This window comes from Pan paniscus, chromosome 12, assembly GCF_029289425.2.
Source record: "Pan paniscus chromosome 12, NHGRI_mPanPan1-v2.0_pri, whole genome shotgun sequence".
Classification (NCBI taxonomy): domain Eukaryota; kingdom Metazoa; phylum Chordata; class Mammalia; order Primates; family Hominidae; genus Pan; species Pan paniscus.
In genome coordinates this window covers 68,741,831-68,764,405 of record NC_073261.2, presented here as the reverse complement: position 1 = coordinate 68,764,405, position 22,575 = coordinate 68,741,831, and positions in this window count along the sequence as shown.

Sequence of the window (22,575 nt, the reverse complement as noted above, 5' to 3'; positions counted from 1 at the left end):
ATTTGGATCTCCTCATTCTACATCTTATCTATATTTGTCATATATGTAGAGCAGAGAGGATTCCCCAAATAATTTGTAATGCTATTATAACCAGAAATCTATATGAGATTTTTTTCACTCAATAATATGTCCTGAACACACTTTCATTTTAATATCTTTAATGAATGCATAATATATCATCTTTAATGGCCAAAAATATACCAAAAGTGTAGATGTGTAATTATTATTTAACAAATTGTACTAACAGATAAACTATTTAAAATTGTTCTTTTTACATATAATGTATTATATCACATATAATGGCACCATTGAAATAAATGCATATAAACCTTTGTCTTCCTGTCAAATTCTCCCTTTGGGACAAATTACCTTTAAATAAAAGTGCTGGCTTCTTAGAGAACTAGTAAATGTCTTCAGGGATAGATAAGGCAATTATAGAAATCTGATTTGTATGTGACCACAGCCTAAACTCAGTTATATAATTTCTGATTCCCAGTCTTTTATGAGCGAACAGTACAGTCACAATCTCTCAATATTCTGTCCCATCTATTGAAGCCACCACAGAGTTCTCTGAATCAGAATTACATGTGGCTGTGTCTCACAGGGAAAAACAAAAGCAATCATGACAAACAATATAGTTTATTTCTCATGCTGTCACATGCAAAATAATTTTATGCCTGATATTATGGTTCTAGGAATGAAGTTTTCAGACCCAGGCTTTTTCAAACTCACTATTTCTTCATTCCTAAGATACGATCCTTGCCCTTACAATTCAACATGACTGTTAGAGAGTTTGACATCTGCTTCATGATCCAGGAATCAAATGGAGAATAGGATGAAGAAGGGGCAGTGGGCATGTAATAGTCTTAACATGTCTTTGAAGCCCACGCAAAACATTTCTGCTTTATTTATTTATTTATTTATTTATTTATTTATTTATTGGTTTTTTCTTTTTTTTATTATTACTATACTTTAAGTTTTAGGGTACATGTGCACAACGTGCAGGTTTGTTACATATGTATACATGTGCCATGTTGGTAAGAGGAGCCTGAGAAATGTGGTCTTTATTCAGCTTATCATATGCCCAGCTAAAAACTAGATGTTGTATTCTGAAGGAAGAAAAGGAAGAATAGGTATTAGCTTAGTCACTTCACTATGCCTAAACCAAAGTACTGAGTACATAAGCATTCATCAGAGTGAAATATCCTCTCATCCTAGAACCTTTTTATTGAATTGGGCTGTTTCAAAGGGTTACATGTTGGAAAGGTAGGGTATTAACCTAAGTGTCCAAAATTGTTTTGCTGTAATGTCTTTCTTAGTTTATTATCAAATCTTCAGAGATAATTTCCTTTTTCTTCAATATAGGGGAGCTGGCTTATTCGCACAATGGCTTTGAAATACCTCTACTCTACCTAGAAGTAAAAAGGCACAAAAATGATGATATATTCATTGTCTTTCCTATTTTCTCATCAGTGTAACTCATGCTTCCACTGCTTGCAGCCAACAGATGTCACTGTTTCTGGCTAAAACAGACACACAAAATCTAAAAATTCTTTGAACAAAAAGAGAGTCTAAGACACATAAGCATCTTAAAATTGACAAAAGAAAAAGTGAGTGGAACCTACTACACAATTTGCATGGCACAAGGATCCTCCTCTTCTTGTGCCCAAGAAGTACAGTTTTGGTGAGAAAGCCCAGTGACAGAAAATCAAGAAATGAGAAACAGGAGTCAGGCCTTAATGAGCAGTCCATCAGAAAGTGATGTAATGGGGGCATAGAGTGAGAAAAGGCATTCAGCACAGGCAAGATGAAGATGGAACAAGTGTGAGATTAATAGAAATAAATGAAACACATAAGGGAGTCAAGGAAATCTAAAATGAATTGTGAGTCTTGGGCATGATTTCCAGAGGGACAGGAGGAGGGTGATGAGGGGCCTTGAGGGTCAGCCGGCACATATTTAGTCAGTTATAATAAGGGAAAATTGCTTCCTCATTACAAGGCTAGAAAGGATGTTGATAAATTTTTCTCCCTTTTAGATAACTGCACAGAAGTTATAATTGGTATGAGGAAGCATGGGCAGCAAGGTTCAGTCCCTTGCTCAACAGGAAAACCCTAGGGGCATGTGCCAAGCTGGATGATAATGACAGCTGTGACTATCAAATCATGCAGCTGGCCTTTCAGAGGAGACGGGGGTCAACCCCAGAGACAAACTGGTTATGTCTAGGTCTCCAAGGAGAGGAGTGAGGAACTCTTTTCCTGAAATGACCGTAAAAATGACAAGTTTATTTAACAGGTATGGAGAAGGTGAAAGGAGCTATATGTAGTGGGATATTTTTAAATGCAAAGTTATTCTTTCAGAGGAGATCAGGAACATGATTCCTGGGGACTTGACATTGTATTTAATAGGAAGTTCACTAGTTTTAGATAAATATCTTATTTTCTTGTCTACTCTGATTGTATGAAATGAAGAATCAAAATGAGACTCTCTTTCTCTTCTCAGATGTCCACAAATTTTCATCACAAACACAAACAAATGAAGATCTTAAGAATAAAACCCAAGACCTTTGTTATTTGGGAGTTATCTGGGTGCTGTCTTAGAAAAATCTTTGCATCATAAGAAAACTTCAAAAATGTTGACAGAAATGTCCTTTTGGCTTTATGATAATTTGTCTAAATTATTTGTGACAATTAGTTTATATAATATGCTTTCAACATTTTACAAAGTAAACTGCAGGCTCACATGTGTATGATGTTCAGACAGAAACCACCCTGGTTTGTTGGTGCATTTACAGATTTGGACCTAGATTATCAGTCTTACAGGAGCTGAACTGATCCCAATAGGTTGTTTTCCCAGATTATGCTAATAGCTGAACATCTGGAAAAGGAGTCAAAAAGAAAATATTTCACCTTTTAGAGATGATAATATAAGCCATAGTTTTTTAAGTCATATAACACATTAGTTTTAAAGATAAAACTTGGAACTGCATTCCTGGTGATATGTGTGTCTGTCTACACTGTACATGGCAGTACATCACTTTTTAAGGGTATAGAAATGAGCCATTGGAGGTCTCAAATGCTTAACACTAATGCTATTAGACTTGGTAAATCTTTACAGGACTCATAAAATAATATTTCATATGCAGAAATCTGTTAGCGTCCCTGAACATTTAGGGAATAATAGAACTTCAGTTCCTGCGGCTTTTCAGTAAGCTTAAAATCAAATGTTTACTTCGTCTAGATTCATGGTTACTCTCTGAGCAGACATTCTACACTGGAGTAAGACAGTCTCTCTACATTACAAAATTATTTATTGCTTCTAAAAATTGAGAACCAATTTGTTATAATCTGTTTTTTTTACAGATCCTCACATGAATACTTGAAACTCTGAAGTGATATTGTTTCCAACAGATTTGCCTCTCTGCAAATACTAAAATTATTTTAGGTAACTTGGTAGAGTACAGTAGCTTCCTTGCTATTTCTCTTTGATGAAGCTAGGGATTAATAAATGCCATTGTTCCTTGTCACAGACATTTACTGAAGGTCTGCTTTGGCTGGACATACCATTATGCTCCACTACTGTATGGTGAGGTACAGTACATGTTTCCTTTCTAAGGGCGGGGGAGGCTTACAATCTTCTGGGGGAGATGGGAATGTGCATAAAGGGTAATCACAATGACAAACAGCATTTGTAAGGAGCCCCTTGAGAGGTGCAGGAAACCATAAGAAACAGAGGCCACTCAGAACTGGAAGTGAAGCTGGAGTCCATAAAGAACTCAAAGAGAGTCTAGAATTTAACCTAAGTCTTGAAGCAAAATAGGGCTTTGACAGATGGTTGAGTAAAAATAAAAATAAAAATAATAAATGGCCATTTTAAGACCAGATTCTGAGCTAAGCAGGAGAATGGAATGTGCCAGCCAAATGCCAGGAATGATGAAGAGTTATTCTTGAGATGGTCTATAGGACATGTCTTTGGGATCTGAGAACATTAAAACAAACAAAGAAACAAACAAACAGTTTGCCTCATTTAAGAGCGTCAAACAGAGTTAGAAGAAAGGGATGTTGTCTGTGTTTGTGGCTTGGGAAGACTGAAGCTGCTTCCTGAAGGAGCTGCAATGCTCAGCATAGAATGTGATGCAAGGTATATTAAAGCAGGCAGCAGAGACTAAGAGAGAAGCCATCAAGCCCGATCCTTAAGAAGTTTCCCTATCATAGATATGTAAGTGTGAGTAGACTGCATATTGAGGAGCTCACTGGCTCTTTTTGACATATGTCAGTTCATGCAAAAAGTCTTCACACCCACTAAATTCCGTATCAAAAAAGGCTTGGTTTTGGAATGTTTGATTATTATGGTACGTTATTTTCTGCCAAAGCAATGTTAATTGTCAGAAATATAGGAATCAAATATCTATTCAAGTCAGTAAGACCAGCTCTTATACAAGAAGCTCAAGGTGTAGCTTGATTTCATTTTTATTAATTGACTTAGCAGCAGAAATAATGATGAATTTAGTGGCATCTAAATGAGAACATTTTAAGGCCATTGAATAAGAAAAATTTCAACAGTATATTTTCAATGAAGCGTTTGATTTCACTTACAAAATCATCTCACCTCACAGAATTGTATTTCATTAGCAGTTATTACTGATCAATTAATTCTTAGAAAAGGGACATAAAATAGCAGAACCAGAGGCATTCTCACATAAACTCTCTGGCAGTTTCTTTGTCCATGTGAATCATCATCTTGCTCAGGAATTAGCACAGATACTGCTGGGGCAAAAGGCAATAAAATGACCTGTCTATGAGCTTAAGGATGCATTCAAATAAGGCAGGGAGCTACTTGACTCCACATGAAAGTGGGTTGAGATTCAGACTTTTAAGAATGAGTTATATGATTCATTGTGCACTTACTAGAGAGCCAAAGAAAATCTATCATAGAAACTAAGTGCAAAAGTAAGTCTTCTTGTGTCTTACAAAATTTTCTTCTTGACAAGGCCTATGAATTATACAATTAACACTAAAAAGCTTGCAAATAATGGCAAAAAAATTCTTAACATATGAACACAAACAAATAATATTTTAATCTTTAATTCATTTAAAGATTTTTTAAATACTATAGGATCATTGAAACATACAAAACATTGTGTCAATTGCTTTTGGTAATACAAGATTACATAAAAGCCAGCCACATCCTAAAACCAAACTACTGTGTGATTAGCAGAAATGCTAGTAGAATTGGGTTTAGCTCCTACCTTCCTTTTCGAATTGCTATTGCTATTCTTTGCCACTCATTTTCCTGAATATTCCCAGGCTATTTTTGAATCCCTTTATTTTTTAAATTGTTCCTAAATCATCAATTTTATTTCTCCTTCTTTAGGGGATTCAAGTTCTGCCCATGCTTTTGTGCCAATCTCAATCTTCACTTCCTCAATGAAACTTTTCAGATGCTCCAACCTGTTGTCTTTCCTACTTCCTCAACACCATTTATTTAGTTAACTTTAATAATCTATAAATTGCTTTACCTGTTTACTTACTGGTTCATCTGAAAATAAGTGAATGCTTTACCATCTACATGTCCAATGCTTTAAAGCAATTGGGAAATAGTAATTGTCATTGTTTCCCTATTTTGAACACAGTAATGTAATTCAAAATTGTTTTGTATTAAAAAAGAAAACACAAAGAAACCTTAAGCTAATTCCATTTATATCAACATAATCCAGTCCCTTTCTCAATAGAGAAAAATAAAACAGATTAAATTTTGTCTTCATTTTTTATTTATTTAATTTTTAGAGAGACAGGGTCTCTCTCTGTCACTTAGGCTGGAGTGCAGTGGTGTGTGATCATGGCTTACTACAGCCTTGACCTCCATTTTGTTTGTAAAATATCATTTAAAACATATGTGAAAATCAACACATGGCTTGTCATTCTATAGCAAGGGGTGGCAAACTACAGCCCCGTAAACCAAATCCAAACTACCATCTACTTTTTGTAAATAAAGTTCTGTTGGAACCATACCCCACCTATTCATCTACTGGTCTGTGGCTGTTTTTGTGCCACAACATTAGGGTGGGGTAGAGGCAACAGAGACTGTACAGTCTGCAAAGCCTGTTTGCAATATGGTGATTTATAGTTTGCTGACCCTTTTTCTAGAGCAAGGCAGACACTACGGTACACATTTTAACCTTTGAAAGCCTACTTAAATGTCAGTGGCTAAATGTCATTGATGAACAAAAGGAAATAGGGATTGTGGAGAAATGGTTGACTCAAGGACTATGGCAGGAACAATACAAGAGGAATCTGGAGCGTCATATGGTGGCAGTAAATGAGGAAGTGCTCCATAAAGGATGTGAGCACAACAAAAAGGCACAGAAACTGACCTGAAAGAGCTCTCAATGTCCAGAACTGGAACAATTTGAGGCAACAAATAAACAACAACAGTATTGGAATATAATCCATAGAAAAAAATTAAAACTCATATAAATATATAATAAATACATGCATGGAAAATAGAATATCACCATTAGAACACCATAATACTGACTGTTGCTGGAAAGATCCACCAATGAATGCTGAAATTCATGGGTGAAAATTTAAGAAGAAACAAGGTATTTGCAGAGTCTCAGGGTATCTTTCCCAAGATGTATCAATTTCAAGTGAAAAAAATAATAAGAGTAAAGCAATCCAGTAGGCCATCACCTTAACCAAGTGGTTAAAGTTAACATCACCAGTAAAAAGACACATGAACATCAATTGCCCCCTTGATATGATACATTGAGAAAGGCACATCGCCATTGTGGTATTCTTGCTAAAAATGCAACTTAAATCTACTCATGAGAAAATATTAGTCAAACCCCCCAAACGTGATAGTCTACAAAATAAGTAAATAATACTCTCCAAAATGCCAAGGTCATGAAAGAAAAAGGACAGAACTGTCACAGATGGGGGAATTCTAAGACACCACAAATAAATTCAATATAGGATCCTGTATTACATCCTGTAAGAGAAAGGGGCCATAGTGGAAACACTGGCAAAATATGTATAGAAAGTTTAGTTAATTGATAATATTGTTGCAATGTTTATTTCATATTTTTGATCATCATGCTATAGTTATATAAAATATTACATAAACTAGGTAAAGGTTATGAGGTTTTATGCAGGAACTCTCTGTACTATTTTTTACAAATTTTCTCTAAGTCTAAAATTCTTTCAAAATAAAAAAAATTGAAATCATTACCAAAAAAGTGAAATTATTTTAAAGTAAAATATTTGAAAAAATAGGTTTAGAAAGAAAAAGCATAACTTTCTGATTAAGGAAAATAGAAACTCAGAGTGCTTCCTTTCATAGTGACAATATTCCTAGCTAATAAATATAGGTTAATAACATGATTTCTAGATGCTGAAGAGAACAATTGTTGTAGCTGTTAAATTGTTTCTGGGTAAAAGTAGTTTCCTTGACTTTCATATAGTCACAGAATTTTAGCTATGATAGTAAAAGCTCAGAATAGTAGAAGAAATCCTAATTGAGTTGAAGAGGAGGAGGGCCAGACAGGATTGCCCTTGTTCTGTTGGGTCCTCACAGCCAGATATTCAGCACATGTCCTGACTACCTGAAGACCACCTGGAGACCGAGCGGCAGGTAACAGGCTAGACTTTGAAGGTCGCGAGGTTTCCCCTTCCCTTTTTCTATAGAAGGGAAGTTTTGTCTTTCTTGTACACTGAGGAAGACTTGATTTTTGGGCGTAGATTATGAAAATCATTGTCATTATTTTGGAGGTATATCTTATATTGGAATAAGGAATACAGAAAGTGAGAATGTTCTATATGCTGAAAAAACAATTAAAAAAAGAAAAAAAACTTCCTCTATTTCAAGAATTAACTCTGATATAAACTAGATTGTTTTTATTAATATATGGTAAATTTAGAAAATGTTTTAAGGTAAAACACATTATATTAATTTCAATCATTTGGCAAATATTAACTGAGAGTTTTTGTGTGCCCAACACTCTGTTAGCCATTACTGAAAATTTAAGCACATGATTCCCCAATGCATACAATCTTTGTAAGCAACAAATGAACTCACAAAAAATAAGAAAAACTAAATGAAAAAATATGACGATGAATACAAATAGGAAGAGATATTCAGAAAGATTAAGATATCCGCTAAAGGGAGTGCTCAGTACTGATGTCATAGGGAAGATTGGAGTTAGTCTGTTTCTTGAAAAGGATAATAATAACAATAATAACACCAAAATGTTGGCTTTATCATAAAGATTAAATAAGATACTGCAGAAAAAAATAAGTCCTTTCCTTCAAAAATCCATGTTTTTTAAAAAGTTGCATATATACTAAAAAACTAAGAGTAAAAAATACCATTTTAATTTTATGAATAAAATATAAGAAAGTGTTCTTTAAATAAGACACAAAAGGCAAAGCCCTTAAAAGTAAAAAAGTATACATTGTACTAAATCACAAACTTTAAATTTGTCTGAATCCAAAAATTCCATAACCATAGCTTACAAAATCAAATAACATACCGGGAAAAAAAACATAGGCAAAAAATTAGGATAAGAAAGATATTTGTTTATTTGAGACAGGGTCTCACTCTCACCCAGGCTGGAGTGCAGTGGCATAATCATGGCTCACTGCAGCTTCAACCTCCAAGGCTCAAGTGATCCTCCTATCTCAGCCCACCAAAGTAGGCAGGACTATAGGTATGCACCACAACACCCAGCTAATTTTTTTTATTTTTAGTAGAGATGGGGTCTTTGTATTCTGTCTAGGCTGGTCTCAAATCCCTGGGCTCAAGCAATCCTCTTCTCTCAGCCTTTCAAGATTACAGGCATGAGCCACTGCATCCAGCCAATAAATATTTAGAATCAAGAATATAAATTACTTTGGGCAGTATGGCCATTTTCATGATACTGATTCTTCCTATCCATGAACATGGAATGTTTTTCCATTTGTTTGTGTCCTCTCTTATTTCCTTGAGCAGTGGTTTGTAGTTCTCTTTGAAGACATCCTTCGCATTCCTTATTAGCTATATTCCCATGTATTTTATTCTCTTTGTAGCAGTTGTGAATGGGAGTTCATTCATGATTTGGCTCTCTGCTTGTCTATTGTTGGTGTAAATAAATGCTTGTGATTTTTGCACATTGATTTTGTATCCTAAGACCTTGCCAAAGTTGCTTATCAGCTTAAGGAGTTTTTGGGCTGAGATGTTGGGGTTTTCTAAATATAAAATCACGTCATCTGCAAACAGAGACAACTTGACTTCCTCTCTTCCTCTTTGAATATCATTTATTTCTTTCTCTTGCCTAATTGCCCTGGCCAGAACTTCCAACACTATCTTGAACAGGAGTGGTGAGAGAGGTCATCCTCATCTTGTACCAGTTTTCAAAGGGAATGCTTCCAGCTTTTGCCCATTCAATATGATATTGGCTGTGGCTTTGTCATAAATAGCTCTTACTATTTTGAGATGATATGTTCCATCAATACCTATTTTATTGAGAGTTTTTAACACAAAGGGATATTGAATTTTATCAAAGGCCTTTTCTGCATCTATTGAGATAATTATATGGTTTTTGTCTTTAGTTCTGTTTATGTTGTGAATTACATATGTTGATTTGTGTATGTTGAACCAACCTTGCATCACGGGGAAGCATCCAACTTGAGCGTGGCTGATAAGATTTTGGATGTGCTGCTGAATTTGGTCTGCCAGTATATTATTAAAGATGTTTGCATCAATTTATAGATTCAATGCTATTTCCATCAAACTACCACTGACATTCTTTGCAGAACGAGGAAAACCTACTTTAAATTTCATATGGAATCAAAGAAGATGCCATATAGCCAAGACAATTCTTAGCAAAAAGAACAAAGCTGGAGGTGTCACACTACCTGATTTCAAACTATACTACAAGGCTACAGTAAGCAAAACAGCATGATACTGGTACCAAAACAGACATATAGACCAATGGAACAGAACAGAGACCTCAGAATTAGCACCACACACCTACAACCATCTGATCTTCAAAAAACCTGACAAAAACAAGCAGTGGGGAAAGGATCTCCTACTCAATAAATGGTGCTGGGAAAACTGGCTAGCCATATGCAGAAAACTGATACTAGACCCTTTCCTTCACGTTATACAAAAATTAACTCAATATGGATTAAAGACTTAAATGTAAAACGCAAAACCATGAAAACCCTAGAAGAACACATAGTCAATACCATTCAGGATGTAGGTATGGGCAAAGACTTCATGATAAAAATGCCAAAAGCAATTGCAACAAAAGCCAAAATTGACAAATGGGATATAATTAAACTAAACAGCTTCTGAACAGCAAAAGAAACTATCATCATAGTGAGCAGGCAACCTACAGAATGGGAGAAAATTTTTGCAATCTACCCATCTGACAAAGGTCTAATATCCTAAATTTATAAGGAACCTAAACAAATTTACAAGAAAAAAAAAATCAAAAAGTAGGCAAAGGATATAAAAAGATACTTCTCAAAATAAGACATTTACGCAGCCAACAAACATATGAAAAAAAGCTCAACATCACTTATCATTACAGAAATGCACATCAAAACCACAATGAGATACCATCTCATGTCAGTCAGAATGGCGATTATTAAAAAGTCAAGATTTAGATGCTGGCCAGGCTGTGGAGAAATAGGAATGCTTTTATACTGTTGGTGGGAATGTAAATTAGTTCAACCATTGTGGAAGATAGTATGGCAATTCCTCAAGGATCTAGAATCAGAAATACCACTTGACCCAGCAATGTCACTGCTGGGTATATACTCAAAGGATTATAAATCATTCTGCTATAAAGCCACATGCACACGTATGTTTATTGCAGCACTACTTACAATAACAAAGTCATGGAACCAACCCAAATGCCCATCAACAATAGACTGGTTAAACAAAATGTTGTACATATACACCGTGGAATACTATGCAGCCATAAAAAGGAATGAGAACATGTCCTTTTCAGGGACATGGATGAAGCTAGAAGCCATCATTCTCAGCAAACTAACACAGGAACAGAAAACCAAACACCACATGGTCTCACTCATAAGTAGGAGTTGAACAATGAGAACACATGGACACAGTGAGGGGAATAACATATACCAGGGCCTGTTGGAGGCTGGGGGACGTGAAGAGGGAACACAGAGGATGGGTCAACAGGTGCAGCAAACCACCATGGCACATGTATACCTATGTAACAAACCTGCACATTCTGCACATGTATCCCAGAACCTAAAGTAAAGTAAAATAAAAGTTAATTTAATTTATAAAGAATATATAAATAACTCAGAAGACCCATGAACTTAAATCAAAATAAAATTACATCATTATTATCCTGGCTCTACCTGAAATTTTAGCATTTCCTTTTATTATAAATACAGTCAACAAACCAGAGTGGCTTGAATCATACCTGAGACTGTCAAGATTCAAATCTGTAGGTTGCAGATATCTAGAAATATTGTTTACATTCATCACTTTCTCCAAATTACAGTACTGTGGATTCACCACTATATCTTACTGTTTAATGCATTAATTTTTAAAATGTTCCTATATTATAATTTGTTTTTACCTTTTTGGTATTTATATTTTAATATAATTGAGTTCCTTTGGAATCCTATGTATTTTATTACAAAAAATTTAAAATATACTCTGAGAAGGAATTCACTGGGTTTGCTTCGCTGCCAAAGGGTCCTATGGTACAAAAAAGGCTAACTACCCCTGACCATGTTGATAAGAATAGAACTTTACCAAAAATGGTGAGAGTAAACAGCTACTGTCAAAATGCTGTGTATGCAATATGATATGACTTGTATGAGTTTTTATGAAAATCACACAAAATATCATATATTTTTCATGAAATCATATTCATGAATAACAATCTATAAATATAAATGTGAGGAGACACACTAAATTTATGCCTCTATAGTTTTTGCTGCTGGGAATAGAGAGGTGAATAGGACATGAGAAGATGGATAAAATATTTCATATTTAGGCACAGTATGTTATTTCTTTTTTTTAGAAAAACAGGAAAAACTGCTGGCATTTTTAACAACTATAAATTCTGGGCCATGGGTACAGTGGTGGTTGTGTGTTTAATTTTTTTTAATTCTCAAAATAAAAGTTGAATAAACGTGTATAAATCAATTCAAGGTAAGATACTGACTGTATAACAAACACTTCAGATGGGGAAACATGGCCGAATAGGAACAGCTCCGATCTACAGCTCCCAGTGTGAGTGACACAGAAGACGGGTGATTTCTGCATTTCCATCTGAGGTACCGGGTTCATCTCACTAGGGAATGCCAGACAGTGGGCGCAGGTCGGTGGGTGCGCGCACCGTGCGCGAGCCGAAGCAGGGTGAGGCATTGCCTCACTCGGGAAGCTCAAGGGGTCAGGGAGTTCCCTTTCCTAGTCAAAGAAAGGGGTGACGGACAGCACCTGGAAAATCAGGTCACTCCCACCCGAATACTGTGCTTTTCCAACGGGCTTAAAAAACGGCGCACCACGAGATTATATCCCACACCTGGCTCGGAGGGTCCTACGCCCACGGAGTCTCCCTGATTGCTAGCACAGCAGTCTGAGATCAAACTGCAAGGCGGCAGCGAGGCTGGGGGAGGGGCGCCCGCCATTGCCCAGGCTTGCTTAGGGGAACAAAGCAGCCGGGAAGCTCGAACAGGGTGGCGCCCACCACAGCTCAAGGAGGCCTGCCTGCCTCTGTAGGCTCCACATCTGGGGGCAGGGCACAGACAAACAAAAAGACAGCAGTAACCTCTGCAGAATTAAATGTCCCTGTCTGACAGCTTTGAAGAGAGCAGTGGTTCTCCCAGTATGCAGCTGGAGATCTGAGAATGGGCAGACTGCCTCCTCAAGTGGGTCCCTGACCCCTGACCCCCGAGCAGCCTAACTGGGAGGCACCCCCTAGCAGGGGCACACTGACACCTCACACGGCAGGGTACTCCAACAGACCTGCAGCTGAGGGTCCTGTCTGTTAGAAGGAAAACTAACAAACAGAAAGGACATCCACACCAAAAGGACATCACCATCATCAAAGACCAAAAGTAGATAAAACCACAAAGATGGGGAAAAAACAGAACAGAAAAACTGGAAACTCTAAAACGCAGAGCGCCTCTCCTCCTCCAAAGGAACGCAGCTCCTCACCAGCAATGGAACAAAGCTGGATGGAGAATGACATTGACGAGCTGAGAGAAGAAGGCTTCAGACGATCAAATTACTCAGAGCTACGGGAGGACATTCAAACCAAAGGCAAAGAAGTTGAAAACTTTGAAAAAAATTTAGAAGAATGTATAACTAGAATAACCAATACAGAGAAGTGCTTAAAGGAGCTGATGGAGCTGAAAACCAAGGCTCGAGAACTACGTGAAGAATGCAGAAGCCTCAGGAGCCGATGCGATCAACTGGAAGAAAGGGTATCAGCGATGGAAGATGAAATGAATGAAATGAAGTGAGAAGGGAAGTTTAGAGAAAAAAGAATAAAAAGAAACGAGCAAAGCCTCCAAGAAATATGGGACTATGTGAAAAGACCAAATTTATGTCTGATTGGTGTACCTGAAAGTGACGGGGAGAATGGAACCAAGTTGGAAAACACTCTGTAGGATATTATCCAGGAGAACTTCCCCAATCTAGCAAGGCAGGCCAACATTCAGATTCAGGAAATACAGAGAACGCCACAAAGATACTCCTCGAGAAGAGCAACTCCAAGACACATAATTGTCAGATTCACCAAAGTTGAAATGAAGGAAAAAATGTTAAGGGCAGCCAGAGAGAAAGGTCGGGTTACCCTCAAAGGGAAGCCCAACAGACTAACAGCGGATCTCTCAGCAGAAACCCTACAAGCCAGAAGAGAGTGGGGGCCAATATTCAACATACTTAAAAGAATTTTCAACCCAGAATTTCATATCCAGCCAAACTAAGCTTCATAAGTGAAGGAGAAATAAAATACTTTACGGACAAGCAAATGCTGAGAGATTTTGTCACCACCGGGCCTGCCCTAAAAGAGCTCCTGAAGGAAGCACTAAACATGGAAAGGAACAACCGGTACCAGCCGCTGCAAAATCATGCCAATATGTAAAGACCATCGAGACTAGGAAGAAACTGCATCAACTAACGAGCAAAATAACCAGCTAACATCATAATGACAGGATCAAATTCACACATAACAATATTAACTTTAAATGTAAATGGACTAAATGCTCCAATTAAAAGACATAGACTGGCAAATTGGAAAAAGAGTCAAGACCCATCAGTGTGCTGTATTCAGGAAACCCATCTCACATGCAGAGACACACATAGGCTCAAAATAAAAGGATGGAGGAAGATCTATCAAGCAAATGGAAAACAAAAAAAGGCAGGGGTTGCAATCCTAGTCTCTGATAGAACAGACTTTAAACCAATAAAGATCAAAAGAGACAAAGAAGGCCATTACATAATGGTAAAGGGATCAATTCAACAAGAAGAGCTAACTATCCTAAATATATATGCACCCAATACAGGAGCACCCAGATTCATAAAGCAAGTCCGGAGTGACCTACAAAGAGACTTAGACTCCCACACATTAATAATGGGAGACTTTAACACCCCACTGTCAACATTAGACAGATCAACGAGACAGAAAGTCAACAAGGATACCCAGGAATTGAACTCAGTTGTGCACCAAGCGGACCTAATAGACATCTACAGAACTCTCCACCCCAAATCAACAGAATATACATTTTTTTCAGCACCACACCACACCTATTCCAAAATTGACCACATACTTGGAAGTAAAGCTCTCCTCAGCAAATGTAAAAGAACAGAAATTATAACAAACTATCTCTCAGACCACAGTGCAATCAAACTAGAACTCAGGATTAAGAATCTCACTCAAAACCACTCAACTACATGGAAACTGAACAACCTGCTCCTGAATGACTACTGGGTACATAACGAAATGAAGGCAGAAATACAGATGTTCTTTGAAACCAACGAGAACAAAGACACAACATAGCAGAATCTCTGGGATGCATTCAAAGCAGTGTGTAGAGGGAAATTTATAGCACTAAATGCCCACAAGAGAAAGCAGGAAAGATCCAAAATTGACACCCTAACATCACAATTAAAAGAACTAGAAAAGCAAGAGCAAACACATTCAAAAGCTAGCAGAAGACAAGAAATAACTAAAATCAGAGCAGAACTGAAGGAAATAGAGACACGAAAAACCCTTCAAAAAATTAATGAATCCAGGAGCTGGTTTTTTGAAAGGATCAAAAAAATAGATAGACCACTAACAAGACTAATAAAGAAAAAAAGAGAGAAGAATCAAATAGACGCAATAAAAAATGATAAAGGGGATATCACCACCGATCCCACAGAAATACAAACTACCATCAGAAAATACTACAAACACCTCTACGCAAATAAACTAGAAAATCTAGAAGAAATGGATAAATTCCTCGACACATACACTCTCCCAAGACTAAACCAGGAAGAAGTTGAATCTCTGAATAGACCAATAACAGGATCTGAAATTGTGGCAATAATCAATAGCTTACCAACCAAAAAGAGTCCAGGACCAGATGGATTCACAGCCGAATTCTACCAGAGGTACAAGGAGGAACTGGTACCATTCCTTCTGAAACTATTCCAATCAATAGAAAAAGAGGGAATCCTCCCTAACTCATTTTATGAGGCCAGCATCATTCTGATACCAAAGCCGGGCAGAGACACAACAAAAAAAGAGAATTTTAGACCAATATCCTTGATGAACATTGATGCAAAAATCCTCAATAAAATACTGGCAAACCGAATCCAACAGCACATCAAAAAGCTTATCCACCATGATCAAGTGGGCTTCATCCCTGGGATGCAAGGCTGGTTCAATATACACAAATCAATAAATGTAATCCAGCATATAAACAGAGCCAAAGACAAAAACCACATGATTATCTCAATAGATGCAGAAAAGGCCTTTGACAAAATTCAACAACCCTTCCTGCTAAAAACTCTCAATAAATTAGGTATTGATGGGACATATTTCAAAATAATAAGAGCTATCTATGACAAATCCACAGCCAATATCATACTGAATGGGCAAAAACTGGAAGCATTCCCTTTGAAAACTGGCACAAGACAGGGATGCCCTCTCTCACCACTCCTATTCAACATAGTGTTGGAAGTTCTGGCCAGGGCAATTAGGCAGGAGAAGGAAATAAAGGGTATTCAATTAGGAAAAGAGGAAGTCAAATTGTCCCTGTTTGCAGACGACATGATTGTATATCTAGAAAACCCCATTGTCTCAGCCCAAAATCTCCTTAAGCTGATAAGCAACTTCAGCAAAATCTCAGGATACAAAATCAATGTACAAAAATCAGAAGCATTCTTATACACCAACAACAGACAGAGAGCCAAATCATGAGTGAACTCCCATTCACAATTGCTTCAAAGACAATAAAATACCTAGGAATCCAACTTACAAGGGACGTGAAGGACCTCTACAAGGAGAATACAAACCACTGCTCAATGAAATAAAAGAGGATACAAACAAATGGAAGAACATTCCATGCTCATGGGTAGGAAGAATCAATATCGTGAAAATGGCCATACTGCCCAAGGTAATTTACAGTTTCAATGCCATCCCCATCAAGATACCAATGCCTTTCTTCACAGAATTGGAAAAAACTACTTTAAAGTTCATATGGAACCAAAAAAGAGCCCGCATCACCAAGTCAATCCAAAGCCAAAAGAACAAAGCTGGAGGCATCACACTACCTGACTTCAAACTATACTACAAGGCTACAGTAACTAAAACAGCATGGTACTGGTACCAAAACAGAGATATAGATCAATGGAACAGAACAGAGCCCTCAGAAATAACACCGCATATCTACAACTATCTGATCTTTGACAAACCTGAGAAAAACAAGCAATGGGGAAAGGATTCCCTATTTAATAAATGGTGCTGGGAAAACTGGCTAGCCATATGTAGAAAGCTGAAACTGGATCCCTTCCTTACACCTTATACAAAAATCAATTCAAGATGGATTAAAGACTTAAACATTAGACCTAAAACCATAAAAACCCAGAAGAAAACCTAGGCAATACCATTCAGGACATAGGCATGGGCAAGGACTTCATGTCTAAAACACCAAAAGCAATGGCAACAAAAGACAAAATTGACAAATGGGATCTAATTAAACTAAAGAGCTTCTGCACAGCAAAAGAAACTACCATCAGAGTGAACAGGCAACCTACAAAATGGGAGAAAATTTTTGCAACCTACTCATCTGTCAAAGGGCTAATATCCAGAATCTACAATGAACTCAAACAAATTGACAAGAAAACAACAAAAAACCCCATCAAAAAGTGGGCAAAGGACATGAACAGACACTTCTCAAAAGAAGACATTTATGCAGCCAAAAAACACATGAAAAAATGCTCACCATCACTGGCCATCAGAGAAATGCAAATCAAAACCACAATGAGATACCATCTCACACCAGTTAGAATGGCAATCATTAAAAAGTCAGGAAAAAACAGGTGCTGGAGAGGATGTGGAGAAATAGGAACACTTTTACACTGTTGGTGGGACTGTAAACTAGTTCAACCATTGAGGAAGTCAGTGTGGCGATTCCTCAGGGATCTAGAAATAGAAATACCATTTGACCCAGCCATCCCATTACTGGGTATATACCCAAAGGACTATAAATCATGCTGCTATAAAGACACATGCACATGTATGTTTATTGCGGCACTATTCACAATAGCAAAGACTTGGAACCAACCCAAATGTCCAACAATGATAGACTGGATTAAGAAAATGTGGCACATATACACCATGGAATACTATGCAGCCATAGAAAATGATGAGTTCATGTCCTTTGTAGGGACATGGATGAAATTGGAAATCATCATTCTCAGTAAACTATCGCAAGAACAGAAAACCAAACACCGCATATTCTCACTCATAGGTGGGAATTGAACAATGAGATCACATGGACACAGGAAGGGGAACATCACACTCTGGGGCCTGTTGTGGGGTGGGGGGAGGGGGGAGGGATAGCATTGGGAGATATACCTAATGCTAGATGACGAGTTAGTGGGTGCAGCGCACCAGCGTGGCACATGTATACATATGTAACTAACCTGCACAATGTGCACATGTACCCTAAAACTTAAAGTATAATAATAAAAGAAAAAATAAATAAATAAATAAAGTTTTATGGGAACACACACACACAAAAAAACACTTCATAGCTTTCATGCATTTCTGTTAATGCTATCAAAAAGAAAGTATTTGGAAAGCAAAAGTGGAGAGAGTGAGCCTTCCAGGTGTGGAAAACCACATGAGTAAAGGCACATTCAAGATGAGTAGGTCAAGAGTTAATGAGATGTTAATAGTCTTTTGTAGCAATCATCCAAGCTGGAAGTGTTTCTATGACTTATTTGTGTTTCCAGTTCATGATCCAGAACATAAAGCCCTGATTTCCCCATTACTGGGTATGCAGGTGAAACCAGCCCTGGGAGGGCTGGCAACCCCGGGGCCGACCTTGGTGATCTGGTGTTTACTGGATAACTGGGCTTCTTAGCGAGAAGTGTGCAAGTCTGGGCAGTGCCAGCACCACTGACTGACTGGGAGGAAGCTCTTAAAAAGGCTACCTTACCAAACTGGAGCACCCATACCTGAAAAGTTTCTGGATGAGGTTGGAGAACCTTATTCAGAGATGGTCTAATCAAGATGAAATAAAGTAGGGAAGGCTTTGCATGAAAATCACCTGTTTTAATTATGTAAAAGTCAGGCACATGCAAGTTGTTAGTGGAAGTTCTAAATAACAGTTATTTCAGCTTACTTTTTCTTCTTTTTCTTTTCTTTCTTTCTTTTTTTTTTTTTTTTTTTTTGTAAGTTGTTTTCCAAAAAGGCATTCCAAAGAGTAGAGTTTTACAGTTAAATAAGTTAGGAAGTATTATATAATTTACTTCCTCTTGGAAAGTCACAATATATATTAGATATTAAAAGCTCTGAGGAGTCCTATTTTCTTTCTTCAACCCAGCGTCTCCCAAACAAAATTATGTTCTAAGATCCTTTTGGAAATACTAATGTTTCAAAACATCAGAACAACTTTAGCCATTTTTTGTCAGGGAGAAAAATTTCATAAATACCCGCTTCACACCTCAAGCATGACACTAAAAGATGATTACAAATATATTAGGTACATAAAGCTGAATGAATTTTCAAGGCAGCAGTTTACCTCATAGGTCTGATCATTGTCAAAAGTCTCTTTATGGTTTATGGTCCTGTCAGAAACCCTCAGTTCTCCCATATGTACATATATGGTACTCTTTCCCTCCCAGTTAATTATGCCATAAATAATTTCTTCTTATCTGCATGTCAATTACAAGGTAATGAATGCCACTTCATATTATGTGAAATACAAATCAAGCTCTAGGCCCCGTGAGATAATTTTCTTGGCCAAACTCCCAGGCCCTGTACTTGGTATGAACTTCAATTGTGTCTCTAGGATTAGTGAATGTTATGTTTCTAAGTGGTGATCTGTTTATTTCATGCCACATTTTCAAGCTGTCTTTTTCTCACATGTACCATTAAGCATTATATTGAGTTTTTTTTTAAGGTTTTCAATTCACTTTATTTTTGTAAAATTTCTCTATTCAAATTTATCTCAATGTGCAATTTGCTCATACCTCATCTCTCTAGAGAGCTTTGAGGTCACTCTTTCCCTACAAGGTGCTTGCAGAAAAAAATAGCAGCTAAAATTCACAAGTGGCAAAGGCATGTTTTCTTCTCCCCAATTTTTAACATGCTTGCTCCAATGAAAATAAAGTCTTGCTTGCAGATGTACCAAAGGAGACATCTCATTCACTGACTTTTCTTTTTTATAAAGTCATACACCAGTGCCAATTCTTTTTGTATATGCTATGTAGTACAGGTTCTTCCTTCTTTATCTAAAATTTGGGGTATCACTTTCACATTGGGAATTTATTTGAAATCAGTGAGAGAAATATTTCTATCTGAAAGATATTATATTTGAGATTGAGTCAGGCATCATACTGAGAAAAGGATCAAGGAAATATAACAACTGTTGAAAAACTGAAACTCAATGTGTAAAATATTATCAAACATGGAAGTAGAATACAGTGAAGGTGCACAATTGAAAAGAGCATTTTTCTTTGACAATTTGAACAGCTGTATCTGTATTTCAGCACTGAAATCCTCCGTGCATTTGCTTAACAACAATGTCTTCCCATATCCATGCTTAAATAATTTCCTTCTGAAGGATAAAAGATAGGCACTAAAAATTATATTTTTAACATTAAACTTGAATACTTTATCTTGAAATTTAAACCTCATGTGACTCAAAGGAATTTAAATTATTTTCTGAGATCTAGGACTTTCTTTTTGGTTACGAAACTCTTTGACCTTTTTTCCCATTGACACAAAATTATGAATTTAACAAAGAAAATCCACAACTCAAATCAACCAAGGTCTATGTAAATAAACTTTGCAAATAGTAGGATTTGAGACACCACATGTTTCTAACCACTTTATAAATCATACTTCTTGGCTGTTCAGAATATGGGAATCAGGGATTTTTTTAAACGAGAAGACAGTCTTAATTTCAGAGTCACTCTTTAAGGCTATATTTCACACCACTTTTTGAGACAGCACTTGGATTCTAACATGGGAGCCCAGTGCAGCTGAGCCATGAATGACTGGCTTCTGAAATAAGCCAAATCAAGATAAAACATTGCAAAATGTAACCCACTGGATACCCCGAAGACATCACTGAAGGAAAAATACTTTTTTTTTTAAATTGAGGAACCACAGGTGTGACAGAAACGCATATTTTCACAGTTGAGCTCAACAGCATCGTTGTGGTTTTTGGTGCTCTCATTAAAACACATTGTTGAAAATATACGACTATTTTCATCTTCTCTTATCCTGTTTACACAGATTTCAGGCTCTAATTGTCTTTTACTCTCTTGAACTCATCAAGCAAACAGAGTTGGTATAGCTAGAAAACATACTTCTGTAGAGAGCACAGTAAGTTGTAAAGACTATATTGTATTATTTCTCTTTCCTAGTAATGAAAATGAATTTTTTAAAATGTTGCTGGATTAATGAGTTTTGTTGTATCTATTTTCTTTTTATTGTATGCTTTTATGTTTTAATATTTAATGTAGTTCATTCAGTTATTCAGTGAATAACAGTCAAGGTTGTCCTTTTATTCATAACTTCAACATAATACATTTGCATTTCAAGTATTATACTTTATTATTTGTAAAAATCCATGACTTGCTTGTCAATTAGTATATTTGTGTGCTAGGAAATATACATATCTTTTAAATTGTGTACATTAATTATACATATTCAAACACATTGATATTTAAAGAGAAATCTAGCTATTCTTATATCAGACAAAACAAACTTTAAAGCCACAGCAGTTTAAAAAGACAAAGAGGGACACTATATAATTATCAAAGGTCTTGTCCAACAGGAAAATATCATAATACTATAAACATATATGCACCTAACACTGGAGTTCCCAAATTTATAAAACAATTACTACTAGACCTTAGAAATGAGATAGACAACAACACAATAATAGTAGGGGACTTCAATACTCCACTGACAGCACTAAACAGGTCATCAAGACAGAAAGTCAACAAAGAAACAATGGATTTAAACTATAATCTAGAACAAATGAACTTAACAGGTATTTCCAGAACATTCTATGCAACAACTGCAGAATATACACTTCTCTTCATCAGCAGATGCAACTTTCTCCAAGATAGACCATACGATAGGCCACAAAACAAGTCTCAATAAATTTAAGAAAATTGAAATTATATCAAGTACTCTCTCAGACCACAGTGGAATAAAATTGGAAATCAACTCCAAAAGGAGCCTTCAAACCAATCAAGTACATGGAAATTAAAAACCTACTCTTGAATGATCATTGGGTCAACAATGACATCAAGATGAAAATTTAAAAATTATTTGAACTGAACGATAATAGTGATACAACCTATCAAAACCTCTGGGATACAGCAAAGTCAGTGCTAAGAAGAAAGTTCATAGCTTTACATGCCTACATCAAAAAGTCTGAAAGAGCACAAATAGATAATATGAAGTCACACCTCAAGGAACTAGAGAAACAGGAACAAACCAAACCCAAACTCTGCAGAAGAAAATAAATAACCAAGATCAGAGCAGACCTAAATAAAATTGAAACAAAAATTTTCAACTTACTCTTGATTTGTTGAGACGTTAAGGTACAGGGAAAATCTGAATACACTAATAATTTATGAGTAAAATTTCCAAAGGCAATTCAAAATTATAGGTAATTCAGAAGTATTACTTCCTTTCCAGCAAATATTCTTCTAAAATGCATTTTTAATAGTACATTGCCTGATCTGAGTCTTTCAATATCTCTACTTACTCTTCATTTGAGACACTGAAAAGCAATAGCAGAGAATACAAATATTGCTAAGACATATGCCTGACTAACAACCATCAGGCTGGGAAATGTCTTCAG